We start from the raw sequence: 14,406 nt of genomic DNA on the forward strand, positions 1-14,406 counted from the left end.
CTGCATGGGACATTTCAGGGTGTTTGGAGTCAACCAGATACAGCACACTGGGACACAACCACAGGAGGGCAGCTGGGACTTTGGACTGTGTGGGATGAAACACCACAGCTATGGCTACAGGGAAGCGTAAGGGAGTGCTGGAATGGGACCGCCGTACTCGCCACCGGCCACTCTCAGCGAGGCGGGTGCTCCTCCCCTCCCCCCCACTTCCCTCCTACAGCTGAGCACTCAGTGGAAGACCTTCCTCCAAGGGCAGATGGCTCTTCAGTCAGGAGCGCACTGGTCTTATCTGGCTTCCCCGTTGGGCTGGCCAGAGGGTATTTGACACTGGGACCACCATGGGCTGATCGGTGAGGAAGCAGACTTGCCCGGCTGATCATCCAGTGTCCAGATCTAACGATTCGCCCAGTAGTAAAGGAAGTTACTGCTGGGATGCTCTAGGACCTGCCTGCTCCGTGAACTTGTAGGATTAGGGCTCCTGATAGCAGTAATACAGGGGTTTACCACGGTGACTGGGACCTCCATGAACTTGTAGGATTAGGGCTCCTGATAGCAGTAATACAGGGGTTTACCATGGTGACCGGGACCTCCATGAACTTGTAGGATTAGGGCTCCTGATAGCAGTAATACAGGGGTTTACCACGGTGACCGGGACCTCCATGAACTTGTAGGATTAGGGCTCCTGATAATAGTAATACAGGGATTTACCACGGTGACCGGGACCTCCATGAACTTGTAGGATTAGGGCTCCTGATAGCAGTAATACAGGGGTTTACCATGGTGACCGGGACCTCCATGAACTTGTAGGATTAGGGCTCCTGATAGCAGTAATACAGGGGTTTACCATGGTGACCGGGACCTCAGGGTCGCCATCATCTTGATTATGTGCTTATTCTAACTGGAGTCACACACCTCTCCAACACTGACCAAGTACTAGTCCTGCTCCCCTAATCCACTCTGCCTGGAGCCTGCACCCTTGTGGGTGAGGGAGGGCTTTACCTGTGCTGAATCCCATCCCCCGGTGAGGGCCACAAGAGTGGGGAATGACAATCTGTCCAGCAGATCCCTAATGCTTATCTGATTTTCTAGGGGCTACACCTTTGTCCGTGGCCGGTTCTAAACCACCTGCCCAGGAGCAAGGTGAGTTGTGTGTGTGTGTGTGTGTGTGTGTTGGTCAGATTTTCCACACTATAGCAAATGACAAGCTATTTGGGGGAAGAAAGGAGGTTTATTTTTGGTTCCTGGGTCTGGAAGTTTGCAGTCCAAGACTGGGCAGGATGCAGTGTTTCAGCCCTCTAGTGAGGCCAGAGGATGGCAATGGTAGGAAGTGTGTGGAGGAGCCCAGAAAAAAGAGAGATGGTAGCCAGCCTGATTCAGGCTTACTTGACCAATTCTGTCATGAGAGCTACCCCCACTGACCTAAGGACCTCCCGCTAGGCCCATCTCCCAGATGCCATGACTGGATCAAGTCTCCACTCTCAATCTATTAACCATTAACATAGGACATTGGGTACTGAGCCTTTAACATGTGGGTCTTTGGAGGCACCCAAATGTATATAAACCATAGCAGTGTCATCAAGAGAAAATGCAAGTACGTGGTGCAGCGGTGTGGTGCAGAGGGTTAAGTCGCCGCCTACGACTCTGGCATCCCCTATGAGCGCTGGTTTGAGACCTGGCTGCTCCACTTCCCAGTGTCCACTTCCGAGTACTCCACTTCCGAGTGCCAGTTTGAGTCCCGGTTACTCTGAGACTTCCTGTTAATGCATTCTGGAAAGTAGTACATGATGACCTAAGTGCTTGAGCCCCTGCAACCCGTGATGGAGACTCTGATCGAGTCCCTGGCTCTTTGCTCCAACCTGGCCCACCCTGACTGTTGCAGGCATTTGGGGAGTGAAATAGTAGATGGAAGATATTCTTTCTCTCTCTCTCTCTCTCTCTCTCTCTCTCGCTGAAACTCTGCCTTTCAAATAAAAATAAATAAATAAATAAATGTTTTTAAAAAAGAAAAACGGGGGGTCAGGGCTGTGGTGTAGCAGGTAAAGCTGCCGCCTGCAGTGCCAGCATCCCATATGGCTACTCGCTCCAGTCCCGGCTGCTCCACTTCTAATCCAGCTCTCTGCTATGGCCTGGGAAAGCAGTAGAAGATGGCCCAAGTCCTTGGGCCCCTGCACCAGCGTGAGAGACCTGGAGGAATCTCCTGGCTCCTGGCTTCGGATCGCCACAGTTCTGGCCATTGTGGCCATTTGGGGGAGTGAACCAGTGGATGGAAGAATCTCAGTCTCTCTCTCTCTCTCTCTCTCTCTCTGCCTCTCCTTCTCTCTGTGTGTAACTTTGACTTTCAAATAAATAAATCTTTAAAAAATAAATAAATACATAAATCTTAAGAAGAAGGAGGAGGGGCCAGCACCGTGGCTCACTTGGTTAATCCTCTGCCTGTGGCGCCAGCATACCATGTGGGCACCGGTTCTGTCCCGGTTGCCCCTCTTCCAGTCTAGCTCTCTGCTGTGGCCTGGGAGTGCAGTGGAGGATGGCCCAAGTGCTTCGGCCCCTGCACCCACAGGGGTGCAGTGGTTCAGATTTGGCTTGGGGTGCCCACATCCCATTTGGAATGAGTGGGTTTCAGTTCTGGCTCCATCCCAGATTCCAGCTTCCTGCTACTGCACACCCTGGGAGGCAGCAGATGATGGCTCAAGTACTTGGATCTCTGAGACCCACACTGGAAACTTGATTGGAGTTCCAGGCTCCTGGCTTCAACCTGTCCCAGCCCTGGCTATTGCAGGCATTTTGTGAGTAAAGCAGTGGATGGAGAATGTTTCTCTCTCTCTCTCTCTCTCCCCCTAAATAAAAGTTTTGAAAAAGAAAATGGAAGATGGCATTTTATAGAAGAGGGATGGAGTGTAGAGTTACTAAAAAGAAAGGTAGGCTAACCTGAGTCCTGGGGTAAAACCACGGGCAGCCTTAGTCCCTCCCTGCTCACCATTTGCAGGTCCTCTGTTTTATGGAGTAGAGTTACCTCATCTCTCTTAGCCACCAGAAATTCCGCACCCCCCTCACCATGGCATATTGAACGGTCATTTATCCTCAGATTTCTATGACTCCCAGAGGCTGTTGAACATGTTGGTGGCAGAGGCTGTTTGGAGAAGGAGAAGCCTCACTGGAAATGACTTAGTCTTCTGGTGGAATTGTGGGCATGGTGGCGAAAGGAAGGGGGAAGGACACTTGCTTCCCTTATCAGAATGCCAAGTCCAAGTCCAAGTCCCGGTTCCACTCCTGACCCCAGCTTCCTGCTAATGCACACCCTGGGGGATAGCAGGTGATGGCTCAAGTACTTGGGTCCCTGCCACCCACATACATGGGAGACCCGGATGGAGTTCCTGACCCCTGACCTTGGCCTGGCTCAGCCCTAGTCATTATGGGCATTTGGGAGATCTCTTTCTGCCTCTTTGCCTCTCAAATAAATGGAATAAATAAAGTGGTTTTTTTTTCCAGGATGAAGGAAATCTCTGGGGAGACTTCCAAGTACTCAACAGATCCAGCAGCTCAGAGGGGAGAGCCCAGGAGGCGAGAGCAGCCTCCTTCCTGTCCTGTGTCTCCACTCGCAGCAGATGGCCCTCCTTCCTCTGAGGGATCTGTCCCCCCGTCAGCCGCTCAGTTCCGCTCAGCTCCCAAGCTGTTGTGTAGGTGTGTGCTCATCAAACATCAGCTTCTAACATTGCTTTTTTTCTTTGAAAGGGAGGGCGGGTCTGTTCTTTTGGCCCATTAAAGATGAGTTCTGTGTGAGAGAGTCGGAGGGAAGGGTGGGGAAGCAGATGGCACAGCCAAGAACGTTGGAAGTCATTAGCCCCCTCTTCCTCTCTTCCTTCCATCCACAATCCATGTACGCAACCATTCACCTAACCTTGCACCCACTCCCCCACCCATCGTTCACTCATCTACCCACCATTCATTCATCGCCCTATCAACCCAGCCACACACTGGTGCACCCCCATAACTCATGACTACCAGGGATCCAGCCTTAGGCTGGGCATGGGGAGCAGCAAGGTGAGTCATTGCCTCTCCCTACCCTTGTAGTCCTCACTGCTTAGCTGGAGAAACAGCCACAGGCACACCTCACCACATGATTCCATGATCAATGCTGTAAATAGCCCCAAGGAGGACTTGATGATGACAGCGACATCTTAACTGAGTGCTGACGGATATGTTGGCGTTTGCTGGGAGATGGGGCAGGAAAAGAAGGGCATTCCTGGAAGTGGGACAGTATGAGTAAGCCCTGGGAGATGTAAGAAAGCACGTGTTGGGTGAAAGCATAGGGTGTACAGAGGACCCAGTAGGATGGAAGACACTGGAAAGCTCAGCAGTTGTCTAACTCCTGGCCCTGGGGAGCCATGGGTGGTTTTTCAACAACAGAATCAGCATCCAGAGAGTGTGACCAGAGACCCAGGATGGCCAGCCACTCTTGCTCCAGGCCCCAACGAGACACAGGAAACAACCTGGAAAGGCAACAGATGGTGGACTGGGTACTTGGGCCCCTGTCACCCATTTAGCAGACCTGGGTGGAGTTCCTGGTGCCTGGCTTCTGCCTGGCCCAGCCCTAGCTCTTGGTGGATATTTTGGGGACTGAACCAGTGGATGGAAGTTACCTCTCTCTTGCTCTCTCTCTCTCTGTCTCTTCCTTTCTCTCTGTCACTCCACCCTACAAATAAATACATAGATGCATCTTTTTTATTTAAAAGAATTTCCTTGGGGGCAGTGACTTCCAAATTTTGCTGAGTTTTTATTCTAGGAAACCATCCTAGGCCTGTGTCAGGAGTGCTGGGCACCATTAGCACTGTTGGAAGGAGTTCTTTCCCAGGGAGCAGGAGTTGGGAGGACAGTTGCTGCAGTCAGATTTGGAGAGTCAGAGGGACCTGGGGCAGGAGACAGTGCTGCCAGAGGTCCTGGCATGCCAGGTCCTGTGGAGAGGGACCAGCTGGCTGTGGAGGGAAGGGGAATAGCAGCCTGCTGGTGAGGTGAGACAGAAAGCCAAGGGCAGGGGCCGGCACTGTGGTGCAGCGGGTTAATGCCCCAGCCTGCCGCGCCAGCATCCCGTATGGGCACCAGTTCGAGTCTCGGCTGCTTCTCTTCCAATCCAGCTCTCTGCTATGGCCTGGGAAAGCAGTGGAAGATGGCCCAAGTCCTAAGGCCCCTGCACCCATGTGGAAGACCAGGAAGAAGCTCCTGGCTCCTGGCTTCTGGCTCCTGGCTTCGGATCGGCGCAGCTCTGGCAGCTGTGGCCATCTGTGGAGTGAACCATCAGAGGGAAGACTCTCTCTCTGTCTCTGCCTCTCTATAACTCTGTCCTTCAAATAAATCAAAATAAATTTTAAAAAAAAGAAATGAAAAGAAAGCCAAGGGCAATAAGCTGCAGGGTGAGGAGGGGCCTCAGTGCCCACCTCCAAAGTCAGGGAGTCCCGTGGTAGCCCCATTGCAAGCACTTGCCAAGGATGGGGAGGCCAGTAGCACCCACCCTGGCCCCACCCCTGCCGGTCAGCTGATTGATGGAGTGCTGTGATCAACAGTTGCCCAACATCACCTGGATGTCCAGTCCAGAGGTGGTTACTGCCTCGTGGGGAGACAGACACACTGCTATGTGATAAGGTCTGCAAGCCATGTCTGGGGCAAGGGGGTGGGGACTTGGAAGAAGTCAAAGAATCTGTCTAGACTTCACTTTGTCCATCTGCTTAGTGGCCCCACTGATGCTGCAAGTGCAAGACCACTTCATTAGGAGTCTGGGGACTAGGGAAATTCATATATGGGGTTCCAAAGAGCCCTTGAACTTGCTGGTGCCATGAAAGCCCACCGGGCAAAAAACACACCTGTGGTTGAATCGCACTGTGAAAGGCGGATGCTTGGCATGGCAGTTAAGCTGCCTGTTGGAGCACCCACATGACATATCAGAGTGCCTGGGTTCGAATCCCAGCTCCGCTCTCCATTCTATCTTCCTGCTAAGGTACATCCTGCAAGGCACTGGTGATGGTTGAAGTGGTTGGTTCCCTGTCACCCACATGGGAGACCCAGGCAGAGTTCCTGGCTCCCAGCTTTGTCCTGGCAAGCATTTGGGGAGTGAACTAGGGATGGGAGATCTCTCTGCATTTGTCTCTGTCTTTCAAATTAAACAAATAAATAATTTTTTTACAAAGGGTGTTAGAAAGAACTATAGGGGGTTGGCACCGTGACGCTGTAGGTTAATCCTCCGCCTGCAGGGCCGGCATCCCATATGGGTGCCGGTTCGAGTCCCAGCTGCCCTCTTCCAGTCCAGCTCTCTGCTGTGGCCTGGGAAAAGCAGTAGAAGATGGCCCAAGTCCTTGGGCCCCTGCACCCGCATGGGAGACCAGGAGGAAGCACCTGGCTCCTGGCTTCGGATCGGCACAGCTCCAACCATTTTGGCCACCTGGGGAGTGAACCAACGGATGGAAGACCTCTCTCTCTGTCTCTCCCTCTCACTGTCTGTAATTCAACCTCTCAAATAAATAAAATCTTAAAAAGGAAGGAAGGAAAGAAGGAAGGAAGGGAGGGAGGGAGGGAGGGAGGGAGGGAGGGAGAGAGAGAGAGAGAGAGAGAGAGAAAGAAAGAAAGAGAAAGAAAGAAAGAAAGAAAGAAAGAAAGAAAGAAAGAAAGAAAGAAAGAAAGAAAGAAAGAAAGAAAAGAACTATAGGATTTGGACCTCTGTTGTAGATTGGAGGAGGATTTAAGGAAGCAGAGCATGACTCTGGAGAGGAAGTTGGAGGTAAGCGCAGCCCTGGGTGTCTCAATAAATCTTATCCAAAAGGAGGGCATTTCAGAGTGGAGGCTAAAGCTGCAATTGCTGAAGCAGCAGCATTTTAGCTAGGTTATGGGGAAGATTTGGTCATTTTTGTGGCTTGGACAATGGTCATGTGCCTGGGCACAGAGAAGATTACAGACTGATCTTAGTTTTGTGTTGATCCACGTTGGTCACTGAGTGGCCATATCTGGTGTTCAAGTTCAAGGCCTTGCTGGTATGTGCCAGGCCAGCCTCCCGACGTCAGGGGTTAGGGCTCTCTTTCTCGGTGTGTGTTCCTAAGGAGAGGGCTCTAGTCTTGCATCGCTTTTTTCTAGGAGATCTAGGAGTCCCACAGGGAAACAAATGTGTCATCTCTAAAACTGCCTGCAGCCCAGGCAGGCTATGGGGTCAGATGTCTGTCCGCAGATGCCCCACATGGGTTGCTTAGGACATCTTAGTCTCAGTTGCTGCCTCTGTAAAATGGGCAGCTCCCACGGCAGCTTGCAGTCCAATGTGGGAGGGTGTAGCTACCAGCAGTGATGGTGAAACGAAATCCCTCTGTACAAACCAGTCTTTGTGAAATTAAATCCCTCAATCTTAAAACCAACACAGACTATCAGGTGGCAGCAAGAAAGACTGTTTGGTTTCTTTTGTGAAAAGGAGCTTTTCTTTCTTCTTTGTGCTTTTTGAAAAGTCCTTTTTACAATCCCGATGGAGAGGGATTTTGCATCTAACAAAAATGCCTATGTTTCTCTTTTGTCCCATCAATCCCACTTCCAGCAATTTACCCTGAAGATACACTTCCAAGGATGTGAAAACACATATCCACAGGTTATTATTGCCTGGTTCATCTTTGGGAAATATTGGAAACCATATCAGTTCTAAAGCTAGGCAGAGACTGAGTAAACTGGTACATTCTCACGATGGAGTCCTGTGCAGCTATAAAATGATTGAGGAAGCACTCTACAGACTGCCGAGGAGTGATTTCCAGGACACCCTGTTGAATGAACAAGGCAAAGCACCAAAAAGGATGTATAGTACGGAAGCCTTTATGTAAGAAGTAAGATGATAGAAGAAAGCACTCGAAGAGCTCTCCCAAGTGTCATGCCAAGTGTGCATTAGGAAAAAAATCATGCATGCATTTCAAATATTTTGGCACTAAAATAAAACCCATCTTTTCAGCCTATTTCCCCCCAACAACTGGGTAAAGCCCCCACATGCACATTTTTGCTTAGCTTTACAACAAGAAACAGAGGAAAGCCAAAGCAAAAGCTGTTGAGATTAATTGTCTAGAAGGAGCTGGTGGACGCAGGGTTGAAGAAAGGGATAGAGAGAAGTGACAAATTTCTAAAAATTCTTTCTTGTCCAGTTCTGACTTTTGAAGCTATCTTAATATTGCACATAATTTTTTTAAAGATTTATTTATTTATTTGAAAGTCAGAGCTACACAGAGAGAGAAGGAGAGGCAGAGAGAGAGAGAGAGAGAGAGAGAGAGAGAGGTCTTCCATCCGATGGTTCACTCCCCAGTTAACTGCAATGGCCAGAGCTGCGCCGATCTGAAGCCAGGAGCCAGGAGCCAGGAGCCAGGAGCTTCTTCTGGGTCTCCCACGCAGGTGCAGGGGCCCAAGGACTTGGACCATTTTCCACTGCTTTCCCAGGCCACAGCAGGGAGCTAGATCAGAAGTGGAGCAGCTGGCTCTTGAACTGGCGCCTGTATGGGATGCCAGCGCTTCAGGCCAGGGCATTAACCTGCTGCACCACAGCACTGGCCCCTTGCACATACTTATGAAGCAAATATAATTAACAAGGATGGGAGAAAGTCACTATTAAGAGGGATAGAATATGGTACAACAGCTGTGGGAAACAGTACGGATCTTCCTCCCAAAATTAAGAAACAGAGAGACCATATGATCCAGCCAACCCCCCACTGGGTAAACATCCAAAAGAATTGAAAAAGCAGGGTCTCAAAGAGGTATTTGCAAAGCCACGTTCATAGCAGCATGGTTCACAACAGCCAAAAGATGGAAGCAACCACTTGTGTCCCTGATGGATGAATGGAAAAGCCAAATGCAGCTTATACATACAGCAAAACGTTATTCAGCTTTAAAAAGAAAAAACAGGGGCCAGCTCTGTGGCGTAGTGGGTAAAGCTGCCTGCGGTGCCAGCATCCCATATGGGTGCCGGTTCAAGACCTGGCTGCTCCTCTTCCGATCCAGCTCTCTGCTGTGGCCTGGGAAAGCAGTACAAGATGGCCCAAGTCCTTGGGCCCCTGCACCCATGTGGGAGACTTGAAAGAAACTCCTGGCTCCTGGTTTTGGATTGGCTCAGCTCCAGCTGTTTTGGCCACCTGAGGAGTGAACCAGAGGATGGAAGACCTCTCTCTCTCTCTCTCTCTCTCTCTCTTCCTTTTTCTCTCTGTAGCTCTGCCTTTCAAATAAATAAATCTTGAAAGAAAGAGAAAGAGAGAAGGAGGGAGGGAGGAAAAGACAACACTGCAAGATAGACGAGCCTTCCATCACACTATAGAAAATACACCAATCTCCAAAGAACAAATACAAGATGATTCCAACTTATTCGGGAGTACTCAGAATAGTCAGATTCTTCAAGACAGAAAGTAGAATGGGGATTGCCAGGAGTTAGGGGGAGGCAGAAAGGGGGTATTAATGTTTAACGGGTGTGGCGTTTCAGTAGGGGAAGATGAAAAGCAGTTCCAGAGATGGATGCTGGTGTTGGTTGCACAACAGTGTAACTGTGCTTACTGCCACTGAACTAGGTCCTTAACAATGGCTAAGATGGCAAATTTCACAGTATGTGTATTGCACTACAATTAAAAAAATTCTGCTCAGTGAGAGAAAAAAAAAGACACAAAAGATCACATATTGTATGATTCCATTTATAGGAAATGTCCAGAATAAGTAAATCTCTAGAGACACAAAGCCATTAGTGGTTGCTCCGAGCTACCACAGGGGAATGGGACTGACTGCTCAAGGGCATGAGTTTTCCTTTGTGGGTGATAGAAATGTCCTAAAATGAGGTTGTGCTGAATTTTACAAGAGTCTGTAAATACACTAGCTACTATTGCATTGTGCGCCTAGCATGGATTTTAATCTGTAAATCAAAACCCGCGAGTCCTATACAGAAAGGAGGAAGGAAGGGAGGGATGGAGGAAGGAGGGAAGGAGGCAGAAGAGAGAAGAAAAGAAAGAAACAGGGAAAGCTCTTCTTCACAGTAAAATCCCAGCTCTATATGTAAAAGAAAATCATCATTTAAGGGTGGGCATTTGGCCTAATGGTTTAGACCCTGTCTCCCATATCATGAATGCCTGGTTTGTTTGTTTGTTTTTTAAAGATTTATTTGTTTATTTGAAAGAGAGAAGGAGAGGCAGAGGGGGAGCGATCGAGCGGGTGAGCGAGAGAGGTCTTCTATCCTCTGGTTCACTCCCTAAATGGCCACAACAGCCAGAGCTTGGCTAATCTGAAGCCAGGAGCTTCTTCCGAGTCTCCCACGCGGGTGCAGGGACCCAAGGACTTGGGCCATCTTCAACTGCTTTCCCAGGCCATAGCAGAGAGCTGCATTGGAAGTGGAGCAGCTGGGACTCGAACCGGCGCCCATATGGGATGCCAGCACTGCAGGCGGCGGCTTTACCTGCTCCGCCACAGCGCTGGCCCCGACTGCCTAGGTTTGATACTCAGCTCTGACTCCTGATTCTAGGTTCCTGCTAATGTAGACCATGGGAGGCAGTAGTGATGGCTCCCATAGTTGGGCTCCTGCCACTCCCATGGGAGACCTGGGTTGAGTTCCCAGCTCCTGACTCTGGCCAGGCCCAGCTCCAGCCATCATGGACATTTGAGGAATAAATCAACTGTGCAAATGGGTATGTGTGTGTGTGTGTGTGTGTGTCTACCTCTTAAATAAATAAAAATCAGAGCAAAAATATTTTTAAACTAGTGATTTTTTTTTTTTTGACAGGCAGAGTGGACAGTGAGAGAGAGAGAGAGAAAGGTGTTCCTTTGCCGTTGGTTCACCCTCCAATGGCTGCCACGGCTGGCGCACCGCGCTGATCCAAAGGCAGGAGCCAGGTGCTTCTCCTGGTCTCCCATGGGGTGCAGGTCCCAAGCACTTGGGCCATCCTCCACTGCACTCCCTGGCCACAGCAGAGAGCTGGCCTGGAAGAGGAGCAACCGGGACAGAATCCGGGGCCCCGACCGAGACTAGAACCCGGTGTGCCGGCGCAGGCAAGGCAGAGGATTAGCCTAGTGAGCCGCGGCGCTGGCCTAAACTAGTGATATTAAAAATATATACTGTTGGGCCGGCGCCGCGGCTCACTAGGCTAATCCTCCGCCTAGCGGCGCCGGCACACCGGGTTCTAGTCCCGGTTGGGGCGCTGGATTCTGTCCCGGTTGCCCCTCTTCCAGGCCAGCTCTCTGCTGTGGCCAGGGAGTGCAGTGGAGGATGGCCCAAGTGCTTGGGCCCTGCACCCCATGGGAGACCAGGAAAAGCACCTGGCTCCTGGCTCCTGCCATCAGATCAGCGCGGTGCGCCAGCCGCAGCGCACCAGCCGCGGCGGCCATTGGAGGGTGAACCAACGGCAAAGGAAGACCTTTCTCTCTGTCTCTCTCTCTCACTGTCCACTCTGCCTGTTAAAAAAAAAAAATATATATATATATATATATACTGTTATTTGACTTCGAGAAGAGTAGTAATTGCTTCAGACAAGAATCACCAATGGAGGGGACAGCATTGTGGTACAGGGTATTAAGCCGCTGCCTGTGACACCAGCATCGTATATGGACACCAGTTGGATCCCTGGCTGCTCCACTCCCTGTCTGGCTCCCTGCTAATGGGCCTGGGAAAGCAACAGAAGATGGTCCAAGTCCTTGGATGCCTGCCACCCATGCGGGAGACCCGTATGGAGTTCCAGACTCCTGGCTTTGGCCTGGCCCACTCCGGCTGTTGCAACCATTTGAGGAGTGAAACAGCAGATGAAAGCTCGCTCTCTCTCTCTCTCTCTCTCTCTCTGTAACTCTGCATTTCAAATAAATAAATATTAAAAAAAAAAAAAGAATCACTGGGGCCAGCGCTGTGGTGCAGCGGGTTAAAGCCCTGGCCTGCAGTGCCAGCATCCCATATGGGCACCGGTTCTAGTCCTGGCTGCTCCACTTCTGATCCAGCTCTCCGCTATGGCCTGGGAAAGCAGTAGAAGATGGCCCAAGTCCTTGGTCCTCTGCACCCACGTGGGAGACCTGGAAGAAGCTCCTGGCTTCGGATTGGCGCAGCTCCGGCCGTTGCGGCCATCTGGGGAGTGAATCAGTGGATGGAAGACCCTCTATTTGTCTCTAACTCTCTCTCTGTAACTCTGTCTTTCAAATAAATAAATCTTTAAAAAGAAAGAAAGAAAGAAAGAACTACCATTGCATGCTAACCTGTGAGTGAAAGTTTGAGAAGAAAACAGAGTTGCACAGTCTCAAAGTATGGAAATAGTTCAAAAAGTTCATAGACAAACGCAAATAAAACGTTTATTTTGGTGCAAAAATTTGAAATCCACGCACAGTTTTTTCATAGTTTGCCTTTTCCATGGGCATTTTGAAGACCAATAATGTACATGGATTTCAAAAGTTTTATTTTTTAATTTTTAAAATATTTATTTATTATTTATTTGAAAGGCATAGTTAGAGAGAAAGACAGAGAGACAGAGAGAGAGAGATTATCCACCTACCTGCTGGCTCACTCCCCAAAAGGCCACAACAGCCAGCACTGTGCCATGCCAAAGCCAGGAGCTTGGAGCTTCTTCTGGATCTCCCACGTGGTTGGCAAGGGTCCAGGCTCTTGCACCATCTTCCATTGGTTTCCCAAGTGCATTAGCAGAGAGCTGGATCGGAAGTGGAGCAGCTGGCACCGCAAACAGTAGCTTAACCTACTATGCCACAGCACCAGCCCCTCGAATTTTTTTTTTGCAACAAAGTAAACTTCTCTTTTAATTCCATGTTTCCACAAACTTTGCAAAATACCCTCCTATCTCTCTACAAGATACATATGATTTTAAAGGGGAAAATAGTCAATGTGGAGGTCCAAGCAATCTCTTTGCCTCTCTGGATACGTGAGAAATGCACAGTATCACTTCTGTGGAATTCCTGCCAAGAATGCACAATACAACCCTAATCAGAAGGAGACATCAGACAAGCCCAAAGTGAAGGGCATTCTTCCAAAGAACAGGCCTGCGCTTTAAAAAAAAAAATCAAGATCATGAAAGTTAAGGGAAAACTGAGACTTCGTTTTAGATGGAAAGAGATGGAAAAGAACTGATAGCACAGGGTACCTCCTGACTTAGGCTTTACTCTACCTGCAGAAGAGCACCGCTGACACGCACACAGGGCTGGCTGCGGTGAAGAAGTGGCTAACACACACGAGGGAGGAAATGAAGAAATTGGAACCCTCATGCTGTGCCGGTAGGATTGTAAGAAAATGTCTGTGTTCTTAGAAAATTCACAGCCCGGGGCTTAGCTCAAAGCACATCATGTCCGTAGCCACTATCAAGTTATTCAAAAGAAAAAAAATTCGTATGTATGTGAAACTGTATGCTGGAGAGGGTTGAAAGAACTCGTGGGAAATTTGCATTATCTTTTAATTGCATTTTGAAAGCTTTGTATATATATGTGTGTGTGTGTGTGTGTGTGTGTGTGTGTGTGATAGAGAGAGAGAGAGAGAGAGAGAGAGAGAGAGAAAGAAAGAGGCTCAGCACTTTTTGTTGCCAGTCCCATAAGTGACATATGACATCTCATTGCTTTAATTTGCATTTAGGAGAGACAGGGGCCGGCACTGTGGTGCAGCGGGTTAAAGTCCTGGCTTGGAGCGCCGGCATCCCATATGGGTGTCAGTTCAAGACCTGGCTGCTCCACTTCCGATCCAGCTCTCTGCTATTATGGCCTGGGAAAGCAGTAGAAGATGGCCCAAGTCCTTGGGCCCCTGCACCCGTGTGGGAGATCCGGAAGAAGCACCTGGCTCCTGGCTTCAGATCGGCACAGCTCTGGCTGTTGTGGCCATTTAGGGAGTGAACCATCGGATGGAAGACCTCTCTCTCTGTATCTACCTCTCTCTGTAACTCTGTCTTTCAAATAAATAAAATAAATCTTTTAAAAAAAATATGGAGAGACAAAAAATGCTCCCAGAAACCATAACCCAGAATGATCATAATGGCTATAAAATTTGACATATATTGAGTCCCCATTCTCTATTAAGCTCCAGGTATAAAAATATGAAACACGACATCTGGGAGATGTGAAACAGCGTCTCACTGTTGTCTTAATTTTGCATTTCCCTGTTAACTAAAGAGACTGGGTACCTTTTCATATATTACACACACTGGCCATTTCAGACACCTTCGGCTGTGATTATCTATTTGTATACCTGCTGTCCATGGCTAGTGTAGTGTTCGTCTGTTTCTTCTTAACTCATAAATGTTCTGTTTATGTCCTAGAATCTAAATACTAGTCCAGCAAAAGCTTAGATAGAAACAATTAAATTCATAAGGCTGAGCACACATAGTGAAGATCTTCTAATTGGTTTTTTCTTTAAAAAAAAAAAAAGGATTTATTTATTTGGAAGAGTTAAAGAGACAGGGAGAGAGA

Source organism: Oryctolagus cuniculus, chromosome X (assembly GCF_051225735.1).
Source record: "Oryctolagus cuniculus isolate XC-2025 breed Fujian yellow rabbit chromosome X, ASM5122573v1, whole genome shotgun sequence".
Taxonomy (NCBI): domain Eukaryota; kingdom Metazoa; phylum Chordata; class Mammalia; order Lagomorpha; family Leporidae; genus Oryctolagus; species Oryctolagus cuniculus.